This window comes from Homalodisca vitripennis, unplaced genomic scaffold (genome assembly GCF_021130785.1).
Source record: "Homalodisca vitripennis isolate AUS2020 unplaced genomic scaffold, UT_GWSS_2.1 ScUCBcl_603;HRSCAF=2987, whole genome shotgun sequence".
Classification (NCBI taxonomy): Eukaryota; Metazoa; Arthropoda; class Insecta; order Hemiptera; family Cicadellidae; genus Homalodisca; species Homalodisca vitripennis.
In genome coordinates this window covers 128,518-136,860 of record NW_025776728.1, presented here as the reverse complement: position 1 = coordinate 136,860, position 8,343 = coordinate 128,518, and positions in this window count along the sequence as shown.

Here is an 8,343-nt window from a genome sequence, read left to right as displayed (position 1 = left end):
TAGCATAACCATCTGATATTATCTATTAGGCGTACAGGAATCTTTATGTGAATTATATCTAGAAGGGATATATATATATATATATAATATATATATATATATATATATATATATAAAATTATTTAGCATTACATAATGTTTTACTATACAATAATCATGTTTTGAACTTTGCAGTAAAAAGCAGTATTGTTTCGTAGGTACTTGCTTGCTGTTGGTATATTACGCGTTGTCTCTGTAAGTTCCTCAATAAATTCTCTACACAAAGCCTCTTGCAAACAAAGGCCAAGAAAGCGCTGGCTTTGTTACTTGACAGCCCAGGGCTTACAATATTGCAGTTCTTGGCGGATAAAACATCGCACCGGTATTGGGCAGGGGGACAACGTATAATTCCTGGTATTTCAATTAAAAATATTAAAATATTAACCGTCAAAAATTAACTCATAATTCAAGAAGAGTGAATTTAACTAACAAATGAGTGGAATTCAATCAGATCTATGAAAATGTTGTACGTAATGGTTTTCAGGGAAAGATAGACCAAAGTACAGACCAATACTATGAAAAATATATATGTATAATCTAAATACCACTAGCAGTTTGGATTTTGTTTTTTGGATTTTTGGGTCTTTTTGCTTTAATTTATGCAAAGATATTATTTTGGAAAATTCTGCCCTTAGTATTGAAATATTCAAAAGTTTATAAAATGCATTATTGCATTAATGCATATATACAAGTCAATTTGAAGGAGAAAGCTCGGTTAAATTCCTAAAAATATATTATGCCAGAAATTACCTAGGACGCTTAAATTTCCAACATATAGTACTTACTCGTAATATTTGCAAAATCTGTGGTAATTAAAAAAACTCCCTCAATTTATTTAAACTTCTTTATTTTAAATTAAAATAAGCTGTTTCTTTTTTGTGGAATGTGCGGACACTAATTATTAAATGCGATATTCTAAAATGCACACGAGCTAAATAAGAGCTAATGCTCTCACCAGAACTTAAGTCCTGTTACCTTGTTACAACATTTAATTTTTGGTTACAAATATGATGATAATTTACCATGAAAGGTTAATTATTTTTAAAACTACATTTGATAAAAGTAGCAATAATTTTTTACTATTGTATTATACTACTCCTAATCATGAGAAAATAAAATATCATATCAACCGCGGTCATACCGCCTGGAAAAAGAGCGATGTTCTTGGATAACAGAAATACTGCGCTTTCGACATTTAAATTACCCTGACATTAAACATTCATCACTCTTTAATGTATAACTCTTCCAAACAATCCATCTTAGCCCAAGTTATTCGAGAATGTAAACTGTGAGGTTGTTCCTACCTACGTAAATACACCAACTGAATAGAGCCTCCCGGATATACGAGTAGACATGGCTCTTAACTCCTTAAAGTGCTAGACTCTTCTCTGTACATTAACAACCTATCGATTCAATAATAAAACCAAGAGGTTCACTATCCTGTTAAATTATTGCGAAATACTAACTAATGTCACACAATATGTGTTATCTAATTATATTGTTACGGAACGTCCTCGTTAATCGCTTAAGTGACACAATATGGCAAGTTAACATTTTGCACATAAATATTATAGAGGCAATTGTATTCATTGGCTATGGGACAGGTGGAATGGTCTACATACCACGAATGCCCACAATAGCTTGAGATTACCAGTTTAAATTTAAAAGGTTCAGGTAACTCTGCATTTCATGAGAGTAAATAAAGCTCAAGGTCAATGTCTAAAAATGGCTTGAGTATATTCAAAGGAACCGTGTTTCTCCTCCACGGTCAACTGTACGACCTGCTTTAGAGGAAGCAGGTCCTGACAGTCCGTCAATTCTTCAACGCCAGGGTTTTAAAAAGGTGTTTCAATACTTCAAGGACAGGAAAGTTTTAAGATGTTAATATCACAAATAACGAAGATAATAATAATAATTATAAATAATAATATTAACATACGGGTATTAAGTCAATAGAAACGTGCAATTCTTTGTAATTGTTTTATAATACTGATTAAGTAAGGCATTGATAAAACACATAACATAAAGAGCTGGAATTTCTCTCATAAAAATATATATTCGTACCAACTAAAACATATTCCCATCACATACAAAAATTATTAATTTAAAATCAAATATGGTTAGTAGTTATTGGTTATCTAGGTGATTATAAAATACTCATAAGTTATCATATTGTCTATAAGTTGTTTAAAAAAAAACAAATATGTTCAATATATCATCCAAACTTTGTACGATTTATACGATATCACTAAAATTTCTGAAATTGCAAATAATAATGTATAGTAAGGTATTATTCTGATAAAACCACACTTTAAATATTGTCACATAATTTTATAACTAATAGTGTATATTGTGTTAAAACCATGCAAGCCGTACTATCTAACACGGTCCCACCTAGTACAGACATTATTATGTTCACACCACTCATGCAATATTGCCATTTATCATCACGCTGAATACGTTCATTATCTTGCTGACACCACGCACATCATCTGGTATGATATAGTCCCATCAATATCGGTCCTTAGTGTGTAGTCAGCACACCTCCAATACAGTCTGACACGGTCTCACCTAGTACAGACCTTATTATATTCACACCACTCATGCAATATTGCCATTTATCATCACGCTGAATACGTTCATTATCTTGCTGACATCACGCACACCGACTGGCATGATGTAGTCCCATCAAGTTCGGTAGCAATACGGTCTGACACGGTCCTACCTTATTTATATGGACCTTATTATATTCACACCACTCATGCAATATTGCCATTTATCATCACGCTGAATACGTTCATTATCTTGCTGACATCACGCACACCGACTAGCATGATGTAGTCCCATCAAGTTCGGTAGCAATACGGTCTGACACGGTTCTACCTTATTTATATGGACCTTATTATATGGACAACAATCATGCAATATTGCCATTTATCATTAATCTCAATACCTTCAATATCTCGTTGATACTACGCATTACCATGTATGATATAGTACCATCGAGTTCGGTCCTTATTGTGTTTCCACCAAGCAAGCAACCTTGTCGTTTATGATCAACGTATATGTGGTCAATATTTGTTGACACCACGCACATTATGTCGTCTTGTTTAAAATTAACTAATATTAACCCATAAAATAATAAATATGTTTGCTAGTCATCAATTAGAATATATATGTACAAAACATAAATGTCATATCATTCTTGAGTTTGTGAAACTTTCCTGCCAAAAATTTATAATAATGATTAACGTGCATAGCTCTAGTGAGTTACTACATAATATACTAAACAGTACTAATTGTATAGTTTATATGAAGTATGGTTTACTAGTTCCTTATAAATGCTAAAGAAAATAGAGATGCAATCTAACACAGATGTATTATAACCAACCTGTTGAGTTTTGAGTTTGGAATAGTGATAAGTATAACGTTCAATCAAGATCTAGCATCCTGCATCTTCTAGGTACAAAATTATGACGCTAAGTGTGGGAGTAAAAATTTACATAATATAGAAGAAAGTCATTGCTATTTTATTAGGTGGTAAAAATTAAATTCTCTTCTATTAATAATGAACTTCTTCCAAGTAGTTGGCACGAAATAAACTGATCTGTGTCCTTCATTAAAACGCTTTTCTCTATTTCCAAGAAAATCCAACATTTAATATAGTTTTCACATTAACCTAAATCCTAACTTATTTGATTACATAAAAAAGCAAGAAATAAATATGATATCTAAAAAGATCCACGTTTCTGAGATTCAGTAAAATGCTTCTGAACTATTATAACTGAATCGATTTAGACCCTCTTAAACATAAAATATAGAAGTCTCACCCAACGAACTATATACTGGAACGCGCACTACCCATAAGCCGCATGTTGTGTTTTTCCGGTCTTGTCTGATAATTTGTTACACATTTTTAAACTCAGTTTTTCTGTAAGTTGTTAAGTTCTTCTACATATTTAAAAACAAATCCTGCCTAACTCAGATTTCATCATTTTCATGTCTGCTAGAGGATTTCGTGCAAGTTTAAACGTGTGTGAAGGAACCAACATAGCACAAATATCATAATTAATGGCATCAAGTTTAAAAAATGGCTTTTTAGAGAAGTGGTGTTAGGTCATTACTATAATGCCTGCCATATGGACGGACTGAGTTCTTGCCCCTTTTTAACGCCTGCAGACACTGGACTCAACACCTGATTCCAGCTCGTTTCTGCGGCCCAGAGCGCGTTCCATTAGTATAATTCGTTGGTCTCACTTAACACCACACCGCCACCTAACGGCCAGACCTAGTAAGTAAAAATTACTGCTTAATACACCGCAGCACTAACGAATTCTATATTTTTGTACCTAGTACTAACTTACAGTGAGGCATCGAAATTTGTGATACTCTTTGAACATTCCATCCTTACCCACGACATATTATTCTCCATAGTGCTATTGATGGTAATGATAACACTATTATAACGTTTACATATGAACGAACCTCGATGGTAAATTTTAATAACTAAACGATATGATCTCAATGTAAGTGTATAAAAAAGACTTTACAGAACCTTTTTGATATTATAATAATTAGCTTACTTGTAAGGAAAGGCAAGCTAAACGTATTGGGGCAACACGAAAATAATGTTCGAAGTTTTAAAAACTTTAATCATTATATTGGTTTTTCACCAAAGTAAAGTTGTTTGTCTAATCACAGGAATCCAAGTTTCTTATGAAAATTATATAGTTCCTCAAGTAAAGTGGTTACAAAAACTCTGTAATATCAGACTGACAATTCTAGAGCCGACTGACAATTCTTTGTCGGTTATAACAAACCAAATTTCGGCAAGTCAGTTTAATTTCAACAACATCTCAGATATAACAGACTATTTATACAGACAGATATAATATTAGGCTATTTATTTATTTAACTATAAAAAAATTAATTTTTAATTAATAAGTCTTATAAATTCAATTCAAAAAGAAATTTATTTCACTTTCTTTACATAATACATACAAATAACAGTAAAGTACTAATACTAAAAGAAAATTAAGCACAGCATAATTATTCTAAACAATTAAGTACAATATCCTAAAAAAACTAAAATAATTAATAATAAAATAACATAATTTTGTAGTGAAATAAATTAGGTATATCCCAAAGGCAAGGCCCGTGTGGGATATCCATCATTTGAAAAAAACACTTAAAAACAACACAGAAGACAACAGCTGCATTTGTGCTGACTAAAAAAAATCTAAATACATCTTTTTTACGCAAAAAAAAAAATTTAAAGGACATTTAAAATAAACATTTATTATTTCTGCCTTAGACATTTTTGCTATTATTCATAACAAGTAAAATAAAACAATTAAATATATTTAAACATTTATTATAATGAGCTATACTTAGAATTGGATCAAATAAACAAAACTTAATTGATAAATGAGTTAACTGATAATATATATATGCAATCTAGTAGGAAACTCATTTTAGATAGACCTATATTAAAAATGAAAAAATCATTTATCCCCTTTGTGAAAGAAAAAGAACAAACTATTCACTAACGCTAAATAAATTTTCACAATCAGGAAACGTGAACAATAGTTTTTTTAGGCCAACTAAAAATTGTGAACTAGTTTCTTTTTTCTGAATTTTGAACGAAATTAAATTAAATAAGCGTGGTGCATTAAATGTATAAAACTTTTTCATAAAGAGTTAAGTTAGGCTTCGGAACTTCCACTAGTAGATTTCTTAATTGGTATCTGATATTTTCTCCAAATAAATTTGATGTACTTCTGATGTAAAATAGTTTTAAAACTTTAAAAATATATATATTTCTAATGGGAAGAATTTTGAAATTAATAAAAAGTGGCCATGAATGTTCCGTTCTATGAGCATTGGATAGGATGCGGATGAAGGTTTTCTGGAGTACAATGATAGGATATAAAGTAGTAACATATGTACCTCCCCAACATGCCAAGCCATAGCTCAGTCTGGAACCTACTAAAGCGTGATATACTTTCACTAAAACTTTTGTAGGGCATATACTTCTTAGTAAATAAAATATTCTTACACTCTTTAACATTTCTGTTTTCAACTTTCCTACGTGGCTTTTCCAAGATAAGTTAGAATCAATAACCAGGCCTAAATACTTAATTTTTTAACCTTACTAATTTTTAAACAATGGCAGTTGTTGGCATTTATGCAATAGATATTATGATAAACCATTTCATCTTCAAAACTCTGAGTACCTCTTAAATTAAAAATCATGTACTTTGTTTTGTTCACTCATTATCATAAAATATTTGTTGAACCAATAATTTAGTAGTCTTAGATCAGCACTCATCTTTTCGTAAACTGTGTTTATGTCCTCATCTATATAAGTAAGGGCCGTATCGTCAGCAAATGCAGTAATTTTCCCATTGAGATAACCCTCACATAAATCATTGACGTAAACCAAAAACAAGATTGGGCCTAAAACAGAACCTTGTGGAACTCCATACTTTATCTGTCCAACATCACTTAGATTAGTTCCAATCTTTACGAACTGTTCTCTATCAGTTAAATAACTTTTAAACCACTCATGGGGTAGCCCTCGAACTCCTGCCATCCATAACTTTTTCAACAAACACTTCATGATCAACTGTATCGAAAGCTTTGGTTATATCAATATAAAGAGCTGCACATTTCTTACCTTTGTTCAAAACCATTATATATATCTTCTAAAAATGTAATCAATGCATCTTCCGTACTTAATGCCTCTCTAAACCCAAACTGATTTTTACTTACTCATTAGCCTTTTCTTTATTATTTTCTCAAGCAGTTTTCGAAAACACAGACAGCAATGAGATCGGCCTGTAGCAAGTGGTTTGCTTTCTACTACCATTTTTGAATAGAGGTACAATTGTAGCCAACTTTAAGCAAGCCGAGAATTCTCCTTCTTCCATGCTTTTATTTAAAAGATATGAAAGAACTGGCACAATATGTTTAGAAATTCGTTTAAAAGCTAGCCATTTATATTGTCCTGCCCAGGTGCTTTATTATGGCTTAAACTACTTAGTACTTGTTGAACTTCTTTTTCACAGGTAGGTAATATGAACATAGAACTTTGTGCATATTTCCGAGGGAAATATACATCAAAATTACCTTCAACATCAACATTAACAATCGAGCTTCTTAATATCGTTGGGACATTCAAAAATAATTTATTAAACTCATTAACTATTTGCAACTTATCAGTTAACACTTTAGCATCTGTTTTCAATTTCAAAAATTTCTTTTATTACCGGTCCTTCCCCAATCAAATCATTTACAACTTTCCACTGTTCCCTAGAGCTCCCAGAACAGTCCTCAAAAGTTTTCAGGTAATATTCCTCTTTGCACATTTTTAAATTTGTTTTTAGTTTATTTCTGAACGATTTGTAATACTTTTTTTAACTTATCGTCGTGTGGTCTAGCTATCATAAGTTTATATAGTTTATGCTTCCTCTGAACACCTTTAAACAATCTGTCAGTCATCCAAACGGAATCTTTTACATTTTTCGAACAATGAGTGATAGGATAATGTTGTTTACATTTGTCTACCGAAGCCTGCAACATATTAATAAATACACTAAAAGCATTCGAAACAAAGTTTGGAATATGCATTTTAGCCTTTTGTTATTATATATTAGACCTAATGTTTTTTAGAATACTGAGAGGATGTATCAGATTATTTTTGGTGAGATAAAAATAAAGAATGAGCTTCCTATTAGGAAGAATAGTTCTCGCATATTCAGTGATAACCAGCAGAAAGCCTGATGTTGTAATGGGCTTACGTGTTATCATGATAAATAACGGGCCGGAGAGGCAAGGCTATTAACACAGTTTGTTCTTGTTAGTTCAGAAACTTTTGGCTCTTATTAATGTTAATAATGCAATCTTATCTCAACAGTTACCAAATTTGGTTTCCCGCCGTTAAATTGTTTTGGTCTCATCAATACATCAACTTTAAATTCTGATATCTGATGAATCTCTAGTCACCAAGGTACAGAACTCATTCCCACACTCTGAATGAAATTATGATAATATTCTTGAATAAGACCATCCCGACCTTTACTAAATAATATTATTTTATTTTACTAATTTAAAAATTCTATTTTAAACCATACTTTAATTAAAAATATTATTTAACTGAATTACAAATGAGAATCCATATATTATAGTGTTTTACTGTTTTTGAAATTGTAGTGTAGGGATCTTATTTTATATCTTGTAGATAGTATTTTTGTTATTGACTAGAGAGATGTGTTATCATATTTCTTATCTTGTTATAAATAT